The sequence below is a fragment of the Schistocerca serialis genome, chromosome 3, assembly GCF_023864345.2.
Source record: "Schistocerca serialis cubense isolate TAMUIC-IGC-003099 chromosome 3, iqSchSeri2.2, whole genome shotgun sequence".
NCBI classification, from domain to species: domain Eukaryota; kingdom Metazoa; phylum Arthropoda; class Insecta; order Orthoptera; family Acrididae; genus Schistocerca; species Schistocerca serialis.
The window spans coordinates 754886022-754909409 of NC_064640.1; positions in this window are offsets into that span (position 1 = coordinate 754886022).

Sequence of the window (23388 nt, forward strand, 5' to 3'; positions counted from 1 at the left end):
AGAACTTAGAACTACTTAAACCTAACTAACCTAAGGACATCACACACACCCATGCCCGAGGCAGGATTCGAACCTGCGACCGTAGCTCATACATCCAACTTGCTGACAAGAATAATATACAGAAGAATTGAAAAGAAATTTGAGGACAGGGGTTTAGTATTTCGCCCCTACTGCTCAATTTGTACATCGAAGAAGCAATGATGGAAATAAAAGAAAGGTCCAGGAGTCGAATTAAAATGCAAAGTGAAACGATATCAATGATACAATACGCTTACGCCATTATTATCCTGAGTGGAAGTAAAGAAGAATTACATGATATGCTGAATGGAATGATTAACGTGATGAGTGCAGGATATGAATTGAGTGTACATCGCCGAAAGACGAAAATAATGAGAAGTAACAGAAATAAGAACACCGAGGAAGTTAACATCAGGATTGATGATCACGAAATTGATGTAGTTGAGGAATTCTGTTACCTAGCAGCAAAATAACTAATGACGGATAGAGCAAGGAGGACATCAAAAGTAGACTAGCACTGGCAACAAGGGCATTGCTGCCCAAGAGAAGTGTACTAGTATCAAACATGGGCCTTAATATGAGGAAGAAATTTCTGAGAATGTACGTCTGGAGCATAGCATGGCATGGTAGTGTAATATGGACTGTGGAAAAACCAGAACAGGAGAGAACCGAAGCATTTGAGATGCTGTGCTACAGGCGAATGTTGAAAATTAGGTGGACTGATAAGGTAAGGAATGAGGAAGTCCTGCGCAGAATTAGAGAGGAAAGGAATAATGATGTGGAAAACACTGAAAAGGAGAAGGGACAGGATGATAGGACATCTATTAAGACATCAGGAAATTACTTCCAAGGTACTAGGGGGAGCTGGAGAGGACAAAAGCTGTAGAGGAAGATAGGGAAGAGAATACATCCAGCAAATAATTGAAGACGTAGGTTGCAAGTGCTCATCTGAGATAAAGAGGCTGGCACAGGAAAGGAAATCGGTCCGCATCAAACCAGTCAGAAGACTGATGACCCCTCCCAACCGTTTGCCCAAAGAAAAAAAGCCGTATTCACAAGAACAAAAGTCCTGTTCCTCCGGGCACCGAGGTTTACTAATCACCACTGTCTATCTCGTTTTTTAAATTTTTTGACCTACCTACCCTATAAGGTACACTCTCAGATCCACAGATTGCGTTTTGTTTTGCTGATAAAAATCAACAGCAATAACTGGACAGAACTGTCAGAAAAAAATGAGAGAACTGATAAAAACAGAGAAAGAGGAAACATCGATGGTGGAACATGACATGCGAGAGACCAAAGAAGACAGAATACAAGCCTCGAAAAATTTAACAGCCATAGAACACAAGAAAAATGGGAAAAATTCAACAGGATACAGAAAAACACTTCAAAAATAATACGCACAGAAAAAAGATGTTACGAAAATAGCAGGTTGAAGGAGATAGAAGAGGACTTCACCACAAACAACACACGGAATTTTTACAGAATATTCCGAGAAAATATGACAGGTTGAACCTCCAAACTTATGTTTCAAAAGACAAGATGGAACACTGGAGAGAAATCCGAAGAAAAACTGTGCAATGTTAGCTCGATACTTTGACACGTTACTCAAATGCGATGAACCAAAACAAAGATTACAGTTTACAAAACCAGAACCTAACCAGGACTCCGAACCCCCAACAGACGAAGAAATGGTGAAAATAATAAAATCATTGAAAAATAACAGAGCGCCAGCAGACGATGGACTGATTGCAGAAATATGTAAATTAGACCATGAAAACAGTACCCCCAAAATACACAGAATAATGAACAACATCTGGGAAACAGAAAAGGTGCCAGAAGAATGGACGTCAACCCTAATACACCCTTTCCACAGGAAAGGAGACAAAATGGACCCTAATAACTACAGAGGAATTTTATTACTGCCTGTGACATACAAAATTCTATCCAAAGCTCTGTTAAATCGCCTAGAACCTCAGATAAATCCACATATCTGTGAGTGCCAAGCAGGGTTCAGGAAGGGAAGATAGTGCAGTGAACAAATCTGGTGTCTGAGAATAAAATTAACAACGAGAAAGTCCAGAAACACCACAATAGCATTTGTTGACTTCAAGAAGGCATATGATTCCATAGACAGAGAAACCCTTTTCAGTACACTGGAAGAAATGAAGTTAGACAACAAGACCAGAAAACTAATCCAGGAAACATTAACAAATACAAAATCCAAAGTGAAATTAATGGCAGAGATCTCGGAACCGTTCGAAATCAAGACAGGAGCGAGACGGAGAGACGGCCAGTCACCAATATTATTTAAGGCAGTTTTAGAGAAAGTAATAAGGACATGGGACAAAGGAGTCAATGGGGTAAAGATGGGGAGACACAAAAATAGAACCATCAACATAAAATGTATGGCCTATGCCGACGATATAGCCATCATAACAAATAACAGAAAAGAAGCCCCAGAGACACTACATGAAATCGCAGCCAGAACAGGACTACAAATTTCGTATGAAAAAAAAACAAAAAAACAATACATGGCCACAAAATCTACATGCAGAAACCCATTGGTAACAAAGTATGGAAAGATAGCACAAGTAGAAAGTTTCAAATACCTGGGAGAGATTATACAGAAAACAGGACTAAATTCGACAACCAATGAAGAAAGAGTTGCAAAGCTATAAAAAGCTTACAGACTTACATGCAACCATTACAACAATAGAAGTATTTCCGTTAATGCCAAATTAAGATATTACAAAACAGTAGTCTTAACAGAATCCTTGTATGCCTGAGAAACGACAGTAATCAGGGGAAAAAAGAAAATCAAGAAAATGGAAAAGCAAAAGAGGATAGTTCTGATAAAGATGTATTGGCCAGTTCAGAGACAAGGGATCTGGATAAAAAGACCGGCAAAAGAACTGTACTGACAGACAGAGACAGTTACAGACAACATCAGAAAAAGAAGTGCTGAATTCTGTGGACACGCTTATAGGATGAACGAAAATAGACTGTTCAAGAAGATTTTTAACATAGTGGTGAGTAATACGATGAAAAGTAACTGGTCAAAGGAAACCATGGAAGACCTCAAGAAACTAAATATCTCCACAGATGAAATAACAAACAGAGAAAAATACAGAGAAAAAAATCAGGAAACAGAATTTCGAGGAAACATCAAAAGAGAAGAAACCAGGAAAGAAATGGAGAGAAGTGAGGAAGAAGAATTTTGAGGAAACACCAAAAGAGAAGAAACCAGGAAAGAAATGGACAGAAGAGAGGAAGGAGAATATATGAGAGGTTTTTGGGAAGAGAAAAGGAAGAGACAGAAACGTGCCATGAAAATTGATTGTGTTTTAACGCTCTCCTAAATGGGAAATTAACGATAATAATAATAATAATAATAATACTCAAACTGGGATATTATCTGTTATAGCGGGCTCGGAGAGGCAGAAATTTAGGTAGACTGAACCAGCTAAGGGCCCCAGGAAATGAGAAACATCTGGTGGGAAAGGAGTATATGATGGGGGTCACGAATGCGTACAGGGACATAGGTAGACAATTTTGTTGCTTAAGTAGATATTTCAACAACCGTCTTTTAAAGCTCGAAGCGTTATTCAGTTCTTTGCTACAATGAGGGATGTCATTCGAGAGTCGGTTTTTGCCATTGGAATGGACCTCTAAAACATCTGGCTGAATGATACAGGATATTTCTTTCTGGTTTTAACCAGCCCTATCCAAGGAAAAAATAGATAATTTTTAAATACTTCATATTATTTAAGCCTACCTCCATAGCTCAGTGGTCTGCTTGTCTGGCTGCTATGCGAAGGCTATGGATTCGATTCTGGGTACGCACAAGGATTCTATCTTGGTGAGAATACTGGAACGGCGTGCACCCAGTTTCGTGACGCCAATTGCGGAGCTATTTGAGTGAGAAGCGGAGGCTCCAAGGTCAAGAAAGCAGACAATGGCATGATGTCATTGGCAGAGTGGGCACGGTAGTAAGTCGGTCCCTACTGACCCATCAGTGCCAGAACGCAGAGCTTTGCTTGCTTTTGCATAAAAGTATCAAATCTCATATAGGTTGAAAATTTGTCGAAGAATGGAATACGTTTATTCACGTGTTTAAGGACACTTCAAAGGACATTACAAAGTTTAAGGAACCTAACGAGAAACTCGTTCGATTTAACAAAAGGTTGACTCGTCAAGATGCACTCAGGAAAAGTCAAACTAACAGTATTAATTAAATAATAGTAGTGTAGTTTCAGTTAAATTGGTGTTTATTTAAAAAAGGAAGCTGAAAATAACAATTAAAATTGAAAACAAGGTTGGTTTCTACATACTTATTTATTTCACTTTTTACAAACGAAAAGTATTTACAAATCTACTAAAACACATAAAAAACTTGAGTTTTATTCGTGTTCCCGTGCTGAACAAACTGTGTTATCAACGCCCGTATTTTCTCCAAGGATCATCTTAAAATCAGTCATGTGTTCCTAGGTTAGTGAGCTACCCCTCATCAGCAGTGAAACTTTCAGTATCGAGACTAACAGTGAATAGTTTAGACTTTTGTTTTAAAGAATGTAACCTCCGAACAGCCATGTTTTTTCTTGTCACTGAATAAGGCACTTGAGCCAGCATTCTTCAAGGCATGGGATCTCACCTTTCTCGGTCCGCTTCCTTCCTCTGCATGATACGTTTCCATGAATCCCATCTTTCAGGTCCAGAATTGTCAACAGTGTAGATGTCAGAATCCAGAAATTTTTCACTACATACTTTTTTTTAATACACATTTTATGGCCCAGTTTTTTTGCAAAGATCAAACACTTGTACAGTGACTTACATAGGTATTCGGCCACCACTGTTATGTTTCATTTTTACTTCATTATATACAGGCATCACATATTACAGGAGTGAAATGATAATTAAATCAATACCCTAAGTTGTCTACAGGTGTTGATATACATCAACAGGGACAGTTGAAAATGTGTGCCCCGATCGGTACTCGAACCGAGAATCTCCTGCTTACATGGCAAACGCTCTATCCGTCTGTGCCACCGAGGGCACGGAGGACAGAGCGACTGCAGGAGTTTATCCCTTGCTCACCCCCCTTGAGACCACATTCCCAACTTAATGTCCACACACTACATTCGTAGTGTAGTGTTGACAGATTGCCAACACTACGCACATTATTTAAGGGAGGCGGCCATTAAGCAAGCGGGCGGACTTGATGGTCAAAAACAGGATACTCAATGAAAGCTATAAAGAAAAGTACGTAGCTGCTGGAATACTTAACTTTAATCCACCATTTGTATACAGCGTTCTTGATGAGACATTTCATACGATAACTATCAAACTATGTAAGGCTAATGGCGACTTGCTAGGTCGTAGCCATGGACTTAGTTGAAGGCTATTCTAACTATCTGCTCGGCTAATGAGCGATGCTTCGTCAGTGTAGTCGCTAGCAATGTCGTCCGTACAACTGGGGCGAGTGCTATTCCGTATCTCTAGATCTGCCTTGTGGTGGCGCTCGGTCGGCGATCACACAGTGGCGACACGCGGGCCCGACATGTACTAATGGACCGCGGTCGATTTAAAGCTACCACCTAGCAAGTGTGGTGTCTGGCGGTGACACCACACGTAGTGCCCCTGTCCAATACACTCATTACTCGCGGCAGACAATCTTAGCGAGTCCCGTGAGAGTTCGGGCAATGCGTGTGCATCCGCACAGAAGAAGAAGGTCGATGGCCGGTTAGCCTTAATTATATATGGAGATGGTATCTCCATATATATATTACAGGAGTAGTCTCGGCACAAAATGGTATATGGCTATGTAATAAATAACAGAACAGCATTTTCTTATTTGCAAACTTAACTCAAACAACATAAACAATAATCCACAAAGAAACATGCCCACTATCACAGCCACAAAAGTTTTCGGACGCCGAGTATGACAATCACAAAAAAAATTGTTTAAATGGCTCTGATCACTATGGGACTTAACTTCTAAGGTCATCAGTCCCCTAGAACTTAAAACTACTTAAACCTAACCAACCTAAGGACATCAGACACATCCATGCCCGAGGCAGGATTCGAACCTGCGATCGCAGCGGCCTCACGGTTCCAGCCTAGAGCCGCTCGGCCACCCCGGCCTGCGACAATCACAACCTTGTACATTTTAATACCTTGTATTCAGTCCTTTTTGCTTAATCACTTGTCCCAAGCGTTTAGGCATGCTGTGAACGAGCTTTCGCGTATAATCAGCACTTATTTGTCGCCATTCTTCCAGTATTCGTTCCTTTAAAGCTTGTTTTAATGTCACAGGCGTTTGTCGTACTTTTCGCTTCAATTCACTCAAAGATTTTCTATTGGTTTGAAGTCTGGACTCTGAGTAGGGGTACACAAAACCTTAGGGCAATTACACAGCGTCCATAGTCTCACAATATCCGCTTTATGCTTCGGATCATTGTATTGATACAATTTGAACGTCCTCGAAAGCCCGAAACTTGTAGCACTTTGCGGTAAGTTCTCTATTAGGATGTTCGGATACTTATGCTTGTCCATTGTATCTTAAATGAATGCTAATTCACCTACCCCTGACGACGACATGGAACCACAAATCGTGACACGTCCATCACCGTGTTTAACTGTGGGTTGCAGATGCTTCGATTAAAATTCTTCTCGTGGTTTTCCGCAAGTCATAGGTCTTCCGTTTGAGGAGAATATCTGCACTTGACGTTCATCGACGAAAATTACTTCGTCCCACCAACTGACACTTTCATTTACGTGGTGCCTCTCGAAGTCCAGTCGTTCTTTCTATTCCTCTCATTTATCATTGGCTTCTTCCAGCTTACTCGACCATTATACCCCCCTCGTCTGATAATTCGTCTTTCCCATATTCCTACTGCACTGCGGCAGCAATTTTCGTTGCCGATAACCTTGGATTTGTCTTAATTTTTCTTATTACTCCGGTTTCCTCTCGTTTACTCAGCTCCTTTGGTCACCCAACTTTTGGTTTATCTTCAGTTCTATCTTCTCTGTTGAATCTTCGTATAATGTCACCTACGGTTCTTTTACTCATTTGTAACAATGCGGAAGTCTGTCTTTCGGAAAGTCTTTTAGCGTGATGGAAAATAATAAGTTGCCTCTTTTCAAATGACGTTTTGTTTCCTTTCCACCGCATCTTACTGTGCGCCATACGTGTTATCAACACGGAAACGCAGCACAGAATGAGCCTGCTCGAGCTACAGCTAGCATCATCGCCACCTATACGATATGTAACCGAATAATAAAGTGACTGCATGTTGTGGTGTCTTATAATGCCCATTACAATGCACGTACAGCGACCTGCTTGTGGTACATTGTCAGACAATATTCACAATACAGAATGGACCGGAAAATTGCTTCTCGTGGGCTTCAATGATCGAAGAGAACTTCACATTTCAGCAACATTGAGCGTGGTCGACTACTTTTGTGATACACTGTAGTTCTTTGAAGTATTTTTACAGCGCATTTATTTACTCTAATAACGGATGCACTGTTGAAAGAACAAAGAAGTGTCAGAAAGAACTGAGTGACGGAACAGTTATCCGAACAACTGACTAAAGGATGAGAATGATAGCTGCTGATATCGAATTATGGAATGTCTGCGGGACAGTTTGACACGAAAATCACTTCGATTCATCGAGTGTACCAACGCATATAGCATTTTTTTTAATTTAACACCGTTTTTCCCACGGACCTGCAAACAAGTTCCATTTATCGAAAATTCAATTTGTGGAGTTGGAGTTAGCAGGTGGCAACTACACTACTGGCCATTAAAATTGCTACACCACGAAGATGACGTGCTACAGACACGAAATTTTACCGACAGGAGAAGATGCTGTGATATGAAAATGATTATCTTTTCAGAGCATTCACACAAGGTTCGCGCCGGTGGCGATACCTACTACGTGCTGACATGAGGAAAGTTTCCAACCGATTTCTCATACACAAACAGCAGTTGACCGGCATTACCTGGTGAAACGTTGTTGTGATGGCTCGTGTAAGGAGGAGAAATGCGTACCATCACGTTTCCGACTTACAATTAGATACAGGTCGGATTGTAGCCTATCGCGATTGAGGTTTATCGTATCGCGACATTGCTGCTATCGTTGGTCGAGATCCAATGACTGTTAGCAGAAAATGGAATCGGTGGGTTCAGGAGGGTAATACGGAACGCCGTGCTGGATCCCAACGGCCTAGTATCACTAGCAGTCGAGATTACAGGCATCTTATCCGTATGGCTGTAACGGATCGTGCAGCCACGTCTCGATCCCTGAGTCAACAGATGGGGACGTTTGCAAGACAACAACCATCTGCACGAACAGTTCGGCGACGTTTGCAGCAGCATGTACTATCAGCTCGGAGACCATGGCTACGGTTACCCTTGACGCTGCATCACAGACAGGAGGGCCTGCGATGGTGTACTCAACGACGAACCTGGGTGCACGAATGGCAAAACGTCATTTTTTCGGATGAATCCAGGTTCTGTTTACAGCATCATGATAGTCGCATCCGTGTTCAGCGACATCGCGGTGAACGCACATTGGAAGTGTGTATTCGTCATCGCCATACTGTCGTATCACCCGGCGTGATGGTATGGGGTGCCATTGGTTACACGTCTCGGTCACCTCTTGTTCGTATTGACGGCACTTTGAACAGTGGACGTTACATTTCAGATGTGTTACGACCCGTGGCTCTACCCTTCATTCGATCCTTGCGAAATCCTACATTTCAGCAGGATAATGCACGACCGCATGTTACAGGGCCTTTCAGGATACAGAAAAGGTTCGACTGCTGCCCTGGCCGGCACATTCTCCGGATTTCTCACCAACTGAAAACGTCTGGTCAATGGCGGCCGAGCAACTGGCTCGTCACAATACGCCAGTCATTACTCTTGATGAACTGTGGTATCGTGTTGAAGCTGCATGGGCAGATGTACCTGTACACGCCATCCAAGCTCAGTTTGACTCAATGCCCAGGCGTATCAAGGCCGTTATTAAGGCCATAGGTGGTTGTTCTGGGTACTGATTTCTCAGGATCTATGCATCCAAATTGAATGAAAATGTAATCACATGTCAGTTCTAGTATAATATATTTGTCCAATGAATACCCGTTTATCATGTGCATTTATTCTTGGTGTAACAATTTTAATGGCCAGTAGTGTATATATCGTTTACGAGAAAAACTGAAGCGACTGTTTCCGAAAACGAAATAGCAGTCCGAAATTAGTTACCGACGATATCTCAGATTTATTCCCTGAGAGTAAGAACCGGCTCACGATAGGGACCCGTGGGTTCACGTTGTTACGTTGTTGTTATGTGTGGGCCTGGCGTAAGCCAATGGCTGGCCTGTCTGACCACTGCGGTCTTGCAGCGAACGTCACCAGCCCGTAATGCCTACCGCGGGCAGGGCTAATTGAAGGCCGCAAGTCAGCGCGCTGCACAGACGCAGCCACGTCATTCTGCTGTGATCTCAGCGGAGCCGCATTTGTGCGTACAGCATGCTGGTAATCAGCCTGGATTTGCGTCCTTGTCATCGCGGCAGCAACCGTGGTCGCCACCTCGGTGAACGCTGATTTCAGAGCTGCGGCTTGTAACAATCTGATACCTATAACAGCTGGGAGACAGATCAGTGATTTAAAATCCTGACGTATAAAGAGGTGCATCAGTAAATATTTTTGAAGCTAATAGCATGGAAAATACAGTTAAGATGTAGTTGTAAACAATGGTGTTATGTCGAGGGCTGAGCAAAACATACTCGCGTAATTGGACTCGAGATACTCGTGATACATCGTGCGTGCTCGAACAGTTACGTAACATTTGACTCTCCCGGCTTCAGTGCAAGCAATCCGCCAGAAACTACAAACTCGCCACAACAACAAGCTATAGCTCTGTTTAAAGCTAAGTAAGTTCGTTACACACAGGAGAAAATTGCATTAAAACCTGCCACCACACAAGCTCTTCTTTTATTTGAACAAACTTGCAAATATAATTGTCATACAGCATGTATGGAAATACAAATATTTAATGTGATTTTTAAGTAGAGGCCAAAGGCGAAAATGTCCTTTAAATATTAACATACTCTTAAAACACAGTAAAATATTTTATGTGGTTATTAGAGACTGCAGGGTGAGTTTCTAATCATTGCTGCCTAGTTAGTAGACGAAAAGTTTGTGGGACAGTTGTTGCATGGGACAACGGAACACATAATACGGCTCTGAGCACTATGGGACTCAACATCTGTGCTCATAAGTCCCCTAGAACTTAGAACTACTTAAACCTAACTAACCTAAGGACATCACACACAGCCATGCCCGAGGCAGGATTCGAACCTGCGACCGTAGCGGTCACGCGGTGCCAGACTGAAGCGCCTTTAACCGCACGGCCACACCGGCCGGCCGGAATACGTAATATGACGTTGGCTTCTTGTTGCTAGGTGAGGTCTCGTCGGAGATATGAAGGTCAACTTTGGTTTTTTAAATGTGGTGCTATAGTTTGATATTTATTTTTTGATAGCGGCTATCGAGACGAATCCAATGACGCGTAACAGTAAGGTCTTTGAAGGGCAACGAAGATCAAAAAGGTGACGCGAACGTCCATTTACAGAAGGTGTTCCAAGTGATGACCATTGATATCAGTACAGTGCTGTAATCTTCTTATCATGGGTTGAATGGTATTCCGTATCACATCGCACTTATCGAAGAACATGTCCTGACAATTGTTTCTCGTATATCGTGCAAATAGTACATATCCGCCGAATAAGGCGTATCCATCTAACGTGACATAGACATGTAAACACCATTCGACGGTTTCGCAATACAACACTACTAGGAATGGTAAGACAGGTGATCTGTTTGATAGGCCTTCTGTGTTGCTGATTACTTTCCATGCAGCTGGAAAGTTCCCATTAATTAGAATTATAACGTATCATACATACTATCATATACAAATCATTACCTGTCCAGTTTTCCCAAGGATAATGTTCTTGAGCATTGTCCTGCAAAATGTTGGTCAGGTCCTGCAGACAGTGTCATCACTTCTGTCTCTAAGGTAGTCGTAGGTTGTGTTACAAAAATGAACAGCATAGAGACAGAAGTGATGATACTTTCTGCGGACATGACCATAATTTTGCAGGACAATGCTCAAGAACGTACAGTGCAAGCTGTTACTGATATGTTTGACTGATGGGGCTGCTAAGTGCTATACCACCTACTGCACTCCCCTGACTTAAGCCCTCGTAGGTTCAACTCGATTTCTAAACTTAAGGAAACACTTCACGGCATTCGCTTCAGAACTGCTACAAAATCGTCGGGCAATAGACTGCGCCGCTCGAACTGTCAACACAACTGGCACTGCTAAGAGTATCCTACGACTTCCACATCGCTGGCAACGTGTTATACACAATGCTGATGACTTCTTTGAAGGTCAGTAAAACTTTGAAACACGTATCTATTTTGTACGAGCTGTAAATAAGTAGTTGCCAGTATTAAAGTTCCAACCCTCGTAGGTGTGTCCACAACGTATGTCATGTACCGAGTAGTGACTTTGAAAGACCGCTCTTCAGTACCAGTCGTCACTGTGTCTGGAACTGAGATAAGCGTTGCAATGCCTTCTGATGCAGTAACTGGCGAAACAGGTTCATGACGCACAGGGGATCATCTTGAGCCACATTCGGTAGCTTATCTCCTTTGAGGTGGACGGGGGCTGCAAAGGTCACAGGCCTGGACACAGACGCCACGTGCGGGTACGAGTGAGAGCTGGCGTTATAGTGTAATACTGACGAACTGCGGTGTCAGTATAGGCCGGCCGCAGAGCGCCTCACACACAGCAGTCACATTGCGTCGGAGGCCGCCTACACGGGAAGAAATGTTTCCAACGCCCGTGTTTCCGATGCGAAATTATGGATTTTTCGACTCACAGTGGTATATAGACAAATTCGTATTTGTTCGTGGTAGGACGGGCAAAACTCGTAGTACGCGTATTTCTGTAACTTATTGACCAAATGTCCACAATAATCCTGACAAGTACCAAAGGCGACCCTCAGCCGAGGATACAATACTCGGCCGGCCGAAGTGGCCGTGCGGTTAAAGGCGCTGCAGTCTGGAACCGCAAGACCGCTAGGGTCGCGGGTTCGAATCCTGCCTCGGGCATGGATGTTTGTGATGTCCTTAGGTTAGTTAGGTTTAACTAGTTCTAAGTTCTAGGGGACTAATGACCTCAGCAGTTGAGTCCCATAGTGCTCAAAGCCATACAATACTCATAAACGTCTTAGATATTATTTAGACCCTTGAATTTCTTGAGTCTCCTACAAGCATTCTTTTCGAGACTCTAAATCCGAACCTCTCGTTGGCGCTCTGTGACATTGTTTGACTCTGAACCAAGCTGCCAGGGGGTCTCATCCGAGATGTGGAGGAGGCTCTGCCGGTGGCGATAGAGAGCACTAGGTGCACCCGACTGCAAATTGTTGCTCACGTCGGCACCAATGACTCCTGCCGTCTGGGTTCAGAGGTCATCCTCAGTTCGTACAGGCGGTTGGCGGAATTGGTGAAGACGGAAAGCCTCGTTCGCGGGGTGAAATCAGAGCTAACTATTTGTAGTATCGTTCCCAGAACCGATCGCGGTCCTCTGGTTTGGAGCCGAGTGGAAGGCTTAAACCAGAGGCTCAGACGATTCTGCGGAGATCTGGGGTGCAAATTTCTCGACCTCCGCTACCGGGTGGAGAAATGTAGGGTCCCCCTGAATAGGTCAGGCGTGCACTACACGCCGGAAGCAGCTACAAGGGTAGCGGAGTATGTGTGGAGTGCACATGGGGGTTTTTTAGGTTAGAGAATCCCCTCCCTAGGCCCGACAAGACGCCTCCTGAGACGCAGCAAGGTAGGAGTAGGCAAAATGCAACAGGGAATAACAATATTAATGTGCTAATAGTAAACTGCAGGAGCGTCTACAGAAAGGTCCCAGAACTGCTCTCATTAATGAACGGTCACAACGCCCATATAGTACTAGGGACAGAAAGTTGGCTGAAACCAGATGTAAATAGTAATGAAATCCTAAACTTAGATTGGAATGTATACCGCAGAGACAGGCTGGACAGTGAAGGGGGAGGCGTGTTTATAGCGATAAGAAGTGCAATAGCATCGAAGGAAATTGACGGAGATCCGAAATGTGAAATGATTTGGGTGAAGGTCACGGTTAAAGCAGGCTCGGACATGGTAATTGGATGTCTCTATAGGCCCCCTGGCTCAGCAGCTGTTGTGGCTGAGCACCTGAAGGATAATTAGGAAAATATTTCGAGTAGATTTCCCCACCATGTTATAGTTCTGTGTGGAGATTTTAATTTGCCGGATATAGACTGGGAGACTCAGACGTTCATAACGGGTGGCAGGGACAAAGAATCCAGTGAAATTTTTTTAAGTGCTTTATCTGAAAACTACCTTGAGCAGTTAAACAGAGAACCGACTCGTGGCGATAACATATTAGACCTTCTGGTGACAAACAAACACGAACTATTTGAAAAAGTTAACGCAGAACAGGGAATCAGCGATCATAAAGCGGTTACGGCATCGATGATTTCAGCCGTAAATAGGAATATTAAAAAGGGTAGGAAGATTTTTCTGTTTAGAAAAAGTGACAAAAATCAGATTTCAGAGTACCTGTCGGCTCAACACAAAAGTTTTGTCTCATGTACAGATAGTGTTGAGGATCAGTGGACAAAATTCAAAACAATCGTACAATATGCGTTAGATGAGTATGTGCCAAGCAAGATCGTAAGAGATGGAAAAGAGCCACCGTGGTACAACAACCGAGTTAGAAAACTGCTGCGGAAGCAAAGGGAACTTCACAGCAAACATAAACATAGCCAAAGCCTTGCAGACAAACAAAAATTACGCGAAGCGAAATGTAGTGTGAGGAGGGCTATGCGAGAGGCGTTCAATGAATTCGAAAGTAAAGTTCTATGTACTGACTTGGCAGAAAATCCTAAGAAATTTTGGTCTGATGTCAAAGCGGTAGGTGGATCAAAACAAAATGTCCAGACACTCTGTGACCAAAATGGTACTGAAACAGAGGATGACAGACTAAAGGCCGAAATACTAAATGTCTTTTTCCAAAGTTCTTTCACAGAGGAAGATTGCACTGTAGTTCCTTCTCCAGATTGTCGCACAGATGACAAAATGGTAGATATCGAAATAGACGACAGAGGGATAGAGAAACAATTAAAATCGCTCAAAAGAGGAAAGTCCTCTGGACCTGATGGGATACCAGTTCAATTTTACACAGAGTACGCGAAGGAACTTGCCCCCCTTCTTGCAGCGGTGTACCGTAGGTTTCTAGAAGAGCGTAGCGTTCCAAAGGATTGGAAAAGGGCACAGGTCATCCCCGTTTTCAAGAAGGGACGTCGAGCAGATGTGCAGAACTATAGACCTATATCTCTAACGTCGATCAGTTGTAGAATTTTGGAACACGTATTGTGTTCGAGTATAATGACTTTTCTGGAGACTAGAAATCTACTCTGTAGGAATCAGCATGTGTTTCGAAAAAGACGGTCATGTGAAACACAGCTCGCGCTATTCGTCCACGAGACTCAGAGGGCCATTGATACGGGTTCACAGGTAGATGCCGTGTTTCTTGACTTCCGCAAGGCGTTCGATACAGTTCCCCACAGTCGTTTAATGAACAAAGTAAGAGCATATGGACTATCAGACCAATTGTGTGATTGGATTGAGGAGTTCCTAGATAACAGGACGCAGCATGTCATTCTCAATGGAGAGAAGTCTTCCGAAGTAAAAGTGATTTCAGGTGTGCCGCAGGGGAGTGTCATAGGACCGTTGCTATTCACAATATACATAAATGACCTTGTGGATGACATCGGAAGTTCACTGAGGCTTTTTGCGGATGATGCTGTGGTGTATCGAGAGGTTGTAACAATGGAAAATTGTACTGAAATGCAGGAGGATCTGCAGCGAATTGACGCATGGTGCAGGGAAACGCAATTGAATCTCAATGTAGGCAAGTGTAATGTGCTGCGAATACACAGAAAGATAGATCCTTTATCATTTAGCTACAAAATAGCAGGTCAGCAACTGGAAGCAGTTAATACCATAAATTATCTGGGAGTACGCATTAGGAGTGATTTAAAATGGAATGATCACATAATGTTGATCGTCGGTAAAGCAGATGCCAGACTGAGATTCATTGGAAGAATCCTAAGGAAATGCAATCCGAAAACAAAGGAAGTAGGTTACAGTACGCTTGTTCGCCCACTGCTTGAATACTGCTCAGCAGTGTGGGATCCGTACCAGATAGGGTTGATAGAAGATATAGAGAAGATCCAACGGAGAGCAGCGCGCTTCGTTACAGGATCATTTAGTAATCGCGAAAGCGTTACGGAGATGATAGATAAACTCCAGTGGAAGACTCTGCAGGAGAGACGTTCAGTAGCTCGGTACGGGCTTATGTCAAAGTTTCGAGAACATACCTTCACCGAAGAGTCAAGCAGTATATTGCTCCCTCATACGTATATCTCGCGAAGAGACCATGAGGATAAAATCAGGGAGATTAGAGCCCACACAGAGGCATACCGACAACCCTTCTTTCCACGAACAATACGAGAATGGAATAGAAGGGAGAACCGATAGAGGTACTCAAGGTACCCTCCGCCACACACGGTGAGGTGGCTTGCGGAGTATGGATGTAGATGTAGATGTTGATGTAGAAGCTGTCACCTGCCATCACTGGAAGTTTTTCTTGCCGCATTTGCTCCTAACCACTCGGAAATTACAGACTGACTTGCATCCCACTTTAAGTTCTAATACGCTTTCTCTAGCCTGTGGCACTGTGGTGAACTGGTAAACCGCGGCGAGGATCTAAGACCGACAGTCGAGTAGGTCCATTCACAGTACAAAACCGATCGAGTTGGAATCGTACAAAGACTCTATAAAAATAAAGCAAATGTATTCCATCAAAGCACCGTGTCTTCTGGCTTATAGATTTTAAATTATTGATCGCTTTGTGAGCCTGTGCTTTCAGATAGTGCAGCTGACGGAAATGAAAAGCGCTACACCATGAACGACTGATCAGTATGTGGCAAGAATGGTAAACTCTGTTGTTATGACCTTCATGACAATGGTATCAAACGGCCTTTTCTGTTAAGATGATGAAAGATCACACATGGCATTGTACACCATAAACCCCTTAAGGAATGTAAGGATCCTTCACTGGAGAGTCCGGACCACTTATTTGTCACCCCACAAAGTATGATTTATAGATGGTGGGAAAACATATAATTTCATACCAGTCTTCAGGACATAATCTTCATGAACTCCCACAGCATTTTTATATGCATAGCAAGAAATTTTTCAAGATGGCATTCGGAGACTGTTTGATTTTGTGTCACAACTAGCATATGAGTGTATTCATGCTTGTGCGTGCCAAAACTAACACAGATGTTGATGATGGACATCAGTTTCGACTGGAATGAAAATTTTATAATTTAATACCTATCACGCAATGAACATATCCACAATTTTTCATAAAAATGGACTGGTCTTTCATGGTGTAACACATTGATGCCCTGGAATCTTTCCGAATTTTTAAAATTTGGTGTATGCCACTTTAATTCCTGGGACATTGAAAACACGACTTGAACGGTTAAAAAGAACACACATGGAATTTCCAGTAGACAATTTATCACCTGTTTTGGCCACAAATTTCTCCAGCCTCTTAACACTTAGTTGGAAATGCCATATGGCTTCGGGGAACCTGGCAGAAGAGCAGAACATTAAAAAGACGTCTCAGTTTAATATAGAGCCATAGATAAATTTCGTAGTGGAATACGATGACTCCTGCAGAGCTTGAATAACTTTCCATACAAATAAGCTACAAATTTGTAAACGGCGAACATCTGAAATGTAATTTGCTTTCCCCCATAACGACGCTCAGAAGAAAGTATATAAGTGATCTATATGTTGATCCCCTGTTTGTTAACTTCCGAAAAACATTGGAACGGTTTCTGACTCAGTAGGTTTTTTAAAATAATACATGATTACGGAAGAATCGACCAGATATGTGTAAGGAATGAGGATTCATATAAGAGTTGAACTCAGTAAGTAGTTTTAAATGCAAAGACAAACGTCGAAAAGAGACTTAATAGAAGGGGTAACTCTGAGATGTAAGAAAGTAAATGACTCATTATTTTTCATATTATGCATCTATAACATAATGAATTATGTAAGAATTATTTCCCATAAATGACATCTGGAAGGAATGACTGAGAACTTCGGGAACAGGCATGAAATATGAACCCTTCTTTCAGTGACTCGCAATGAAACCTATACTATGCAAGCAGAACAGGCGTTGCTTGACTGCATCATTATTAAATATTAGATGACGCGAAGGACAGAATCTTAAAGAAGAGGACAAAAGTGCCACCTTACTGTTTATTGGAATAATTCTAAGAGAATCGAAACTTATCTGCCGAATAGGTCACCTATAAAATTCTGAGTAAAATTTAGATACATGAGATCCTTGGCAAATCAGAATTTCAGTTAAAAATTGTAGGACAGGGAACTGCGAGTATGTTTTAAAGTTTCTTTAGGAACCTTTAGATCAATACTAGGAAAATTCATATGTTTTGCTAAATATGTTCTGGGAGTCTAGTAAAGGAAAATATATCTCATGTATGGACTATGCCAAGAAAGAAAGAGAAATTAGAGTATACGTTCAAGCGTGACATAGAACCATTTGTTGCAGTGCACCACCCGTGAACGGATTGGTAAGGAGAGCTGGAAGAGCTGAGAAATGTAAACGTGATTTGGAGGACAAAAGTAAAAAATATAGTCTTCTACGGTTACGAAGTAGTGAAGTGGGTATAAATGTTACACAGCCGTGGAGAACATAGCGACCAGGGAAATCAATGGTCGGTTACTAACGAAAGGAACTCTCCGGCGGTAGGATGGCGCCTGAGGGAAGCTGGATTTCCCCAGCGTCCGCTGGGCTGCAGCTCACGTCTTCAGAACATTAAGTTGCCACGTAGCCTGGAAATTTTCTGCTGTTGAATTAGACAGTAACATGCACTACTGGATTCGTGTTAGCCTGGTCTAAACTACTATGCGATTTCTCGTTTACTGCTAGTATTAATATGTTGAGTATCTACACCGTCTGCCATTAAAATTACAACACAATGATGGATGCACGCAATAAATGTCGAATCGGCATGATGTATACTACATGCTTGGATATGGAAATCCTTAGCATTTCTGCACAACCACACAACTTAGATAGGGGTAGCGTCATCTATATTTTGTATATATGGAATGATTACATGGCAGAAATGATATTTCAGTTTTGTATGTCTGTGAGAAGATGGTGCTAAGCTTCGTGCGAAAAGGGGAAATTACTACCAGCCTGTGTGCAGAATTTGAGAGCTGCAGGACCATATCCGGCCGAGACAGAGGATTATCGTTCCATGATTTTGATACTGTTGTTGGGCTGGATCCCACGACGCTCATACGAAATTTGAAGTCGATGGGTTGAGGCGGGCCATACTCAACATTACGTATGCACGACCTAAGAGTGTCCCGGGCATCAGCACCAAGGGAACAGACACACTGCTGTATTTAAAGTCGTTATTATGAGGCGTGGAAAGCGCATGCTTTTCGTCTGACACGGAAAGGCTTTTGAAATTACTCCATTCAATTGTGGCAAAGTGCTACTGCAACCAGTTTCGAGTTAATGACAATGACGCGTTTCATCTTTTTGGAGCATTATCAGATTGTCTATAAGAACCAAAAACCAATCAATTAAGGATAAATAGAAGAAGGGGCATGGTCTTATCTCGAACGATTATGCATTTAAAATTCCTCATAGGAATTTAATGCTTTGCACGGGAAGAAGGTAGGCCATGATAGGACGCTTAATTACTTGGACTTGAGACCGATGACCCCGCGTTTTGGTCTCCTCCCCCAAATCAACCCAACCCATTAGGTTTAGGTAGTTTTACACTTCGTTAATGTGCCTTACGTCGGTCATGCGCGCCACCTGGGCACTTTTTGCCTCACTAAATGCTGCGTTTGCTTCTTGATGTGTCACAGTAGCATTTGTGCACACACCAAAGGGACACTCTGCTGCATGCGACTCATTCCGCGTCTATTTTGTACTACTTGGCGGTGTCACCTGGTGTGTTCAAGGTAACATGCGATAGTTGGTGAAATTCTTCCCCCACCTTTCTGTACCTTTTTCTTGATGTCCTATTGGTTTTATTTTAATTAGGACCGCCTTGTATTTTATATGCTTTTATGAAGGATAGATAGCATATGCAGTTGCTGTTGGGTCTATTTTCCAATTTATATTGCTATATGACATATGGGTTTGATATCCTGCTACTTTTACGTAAGTTTCTATTATTTTTAGTTTGTTTCACCTGCGTTATCGTGCAAGATAAGACCATGCCCATTCTTCTGTTTCTTACTAACTGATTGGGCTCTTCATTTTATAGACAATCTGATGCCCTAAAATGGTGAAACGCGGCGTTGACATAAAATAATTACATAATCGGGACTGTTATTTTATTCTGAAAAAAATTGTTACCTGTGTAGTCTACACTCTACGCATCCAGGCATATAATTACCTGTGATATCTCGCACAGTCTCTCTGAAGCGAACTGTGAAACAAATAACTGTAATTTGGCAGGTTTCTCAGACTGTGAAAGAATGGGTTAGATAAATGGTTTCAGTATTGTGCAACTGCCAACTGTACAAGTGATGTGCTCTCCTGAAGTGTGAAGAACGGGAGGTTCTAGGACCAAAGTACAAATATCATGACTTAACAGTATCTCATAGAAGATATGCGAATTGTTTATGGGATTATCGACCTTCATCCTAGAACAGTTTGGAATGCTGTGCAATTTTGATGTAAAGAATGAAGGTCATTTTTGACACGCAAGTGTAGACAAAAGCTCCTCATATTAGTTTTATGTTATTTATCTTTTATTTATTTTTCATTTCCTGAACCTTCAGTGACATCTTAAACAGAAAGTACGTACTTCAGATTTGTCCACATGTATATCAGTCTTATAGGTTACTATAAAGGTACGTTCTTAAATATTCTAGAATAAACTAAAATAATTGCTTATATGATGAGATTTACTGGTGGTATGCTTAATGAACAAACGGAGTTACGGAATAAGTAGCATGTTGCAAACTTTGCTTGACTCCTTGAAAATGGCTAGTCTCTCATATTTCTTTAGATTCCCTGTTCGTCTTCTGTGCACACATTTTGTAATATCTACCTTTCCCGGGTACAATATAATGTTCTTCCGCAAGTTACATGAGGCTAGAAAAAACTTATTACTATTTCACACCAATGTACACTAATGTAATCTTAATAAAATGCGTGGAGATACACCACACGGCTTACTTTCTATGTTTTCTGTTTGTCATTTACACTGTAATCTCAAGTCGAAAAGTGCGGTTCTGTTTGTCACCAGCATGTCTAAAACGTACCATCACGAGTCGGTCCTCTGATTAACTGCTCAAGGTACTTTTCGTGTAAGACACTTAAAACAATTTCACATGATTCTCTGTCCCTACTACTACCAACTACCAACCTAGACTCCAGACTAAGCTACAGGTCCGTGAGTAACCACAGCCAGTTTCCTTACTTTCACATTCTTTGACTTCGCTAACTCGTAACCGACCTGTAAATATTCTAACCTAACTCAGATATCGGGCTTCGACATAGATAATTTCGTCAGAAGTTCCTCTATTATTCTGTGCTAGTTCGTACATTTACCGAAAGAGGCACTATTTCAGTTTGTGACATTAGTTCGTTCGTAATTCGCAAGAGATGTTATAGGAGTTCCCAGTTAGCGTTGCTAGCGTTCATTTGGTCCAGACTAATACTTAAGTTTAGGCAAAAAAATCACCATTCATCAACAAACAAATAATCGAAAACAAAAAAATATCGCCCTTAAACCACGAACAACCTAGGAACTAGGACCGCCTGGCTGGCCGTGCGGTCTAACGCACGGCCTTCCGGGCGGGAATGAACGCCGGTCCCCGGCACGAATCGGCCCGGCGGATTTATGGCGCGGTCCGGTGAACCGGCCAGTCTGTGGATGGTTTTTAGGAGGTTTTCCATCTGCCTCGGCGAATGCGGGCTGGTTCCCCTTATTCCGCCTCAGTTACACTATGTCGGCGATTGCTGCGCAAACAAGTTCTCCACGCACACGTACACCACCATTACTCCAACACACAAACATAGGGGTTACACTCGTCTCGTGTGAGACGTTCCCTGGGGGGTCCAGCGGACGCCGAACCACGCAATAACCCTGGGTTCGGTGTGGGGCGTCGGAGGGGTGAAGTGGACTGCGGTAGTCGTCCTAGGATTGTGGACCACTGCGGCTGCGGCGGGGACGGAGCCTCTCCGTCGTTTCTAGTTCCCCGGTTAACATACAATACAATACAATACCTAGGAACTAACGCCAGTCACAACACAAAGTAGAAATGAAAATCGAATTGCCACAAATTAAATCATACACTCCTTCGAAATAAACAATAATAAAACAAAATGAAGCAGTAACTTTAATCAATTTCATGTATTTACCAGACGTGTGCGCCCTAAAAATTCGGACAGCAAGCCATACACTACAAAAACTTAATGGTCATATAATCGACCACAGCGACATTCAACGAACAATCGTTTAATTTCTCTGACATATTCACAAAACCTACTAACAATTCGAAACCTTAAAAAGCAAAGCATTCGTCGCTGTCTACCTTTGATTAGAACTACTTAGTAATAACAACACGACGAACAAATTTCGAAATAACGACATTCAACACTAGTGAGCACCACCACCACTACCAAACGCCCTCTTCAAACATGCCGTCCAGTCGTGACGTCACATAACACGACAGCGTTACACGAGTCAAAGCCAAGAACCGGTACCGTACGCTTCGTTTGACCCGAATTATTCTAATGATGTGTTGTTCAAATCAATTGTTTAAGGCTGTCACTACTCCATTACCTTCGAGTTCCTCAAATATGTCTTCTTTTCGCAGACATCACTCATCTATAAAGCTACCCTCGATTTCTATCTACTTGCATAAGTATTACCTCTCAAAGCACACGAGCGTAGTTTAAGCGTAGAATTATTCTAAATTTTTTTATATTTGATATAAATTTTGCAGTGGCTCAACTCAATCTCTCGTACTCACATCAAGTCATAGCATGATTTTGAATCTTCACTCACAATGAATCCGCAGTATTTGTTCCATTTGTGGAGTGGGAGGCAATCAAAGTTTTGTAATCTCTAAACTTGACCACCACGGGTAAATAATTACGTTTCGTAGTTACGCTCACCGGAATAGCACCTGAATGTCACCACTATACTGTCTAAATATTGGTTGAAATATCAAATGTTTAAAATATTCAAATGTGTGTGAATTCCTAAGGGACCAAACTGCTGGGTTATCGGTCCCTGGACTTACACACTACTTAAACTAACTTAACGCTAAGGACAACACTCACACCCATGCCCGAGGGAGGACTCGAACCTCCAGCGGGAGGCGCCTCTAACCGCGCGGCCACTCAGCGTGGCGGTTGATATATCAAGACTGTCATTGTCACTCTATTTCTTGTAATGAAATTCTAAAAAATCTTCTTGTAAACAGATACGTTTTCAAGTCTTTTAAACAATGACGAGTTTATAGACTTTTTCAGAATTTGTCACGTCACAAATACATTACTGGTATGTGTAGATGGAAACTGGCAGCTGCAAGCGAAATACGAAAATTATATTGAGAAGCTACCACGAATTTCGCAGGTAACGCTTGAATGAGAAATTCACAAACAAAGAAGCAGCCCTCTATTTATATACACAACTGGCCATTAAAATTGCTACACCAAAAAGAAATGCAGATGATAAACGGCTATTCATTGGACAAATATATTATACTAAAACTGACATGTGATTACATTTTCAAGCAATTTGGATGCATAGATCCTAAGAAATCAGTACCCAGAACAACCACCTGTGGCCTTAATAACGGCCTTGATACGCCTGGGCATTGAGTCAAACTGAGCTTGGATGGCGTGTACAGGTACAGCTGCCCATGCAGCTTCAACACGATACCACAGTTCATCAAGAGTAATGACTGGCGTATTGTGACGAGCCAGTTGCTCGGCCACCATTGACCAGACGTTTTCAGTTGCTGAGAGATCCGGAGAATGTGCCGGCCAGGGCAACAGTCGAACCTTTTCTGTATCCAGAAAGGCCCTGTAACATGCGGTCGTGCATTATCCTGCTGAAATGTAGGATTTCGCAAGGATCGAATGAAGG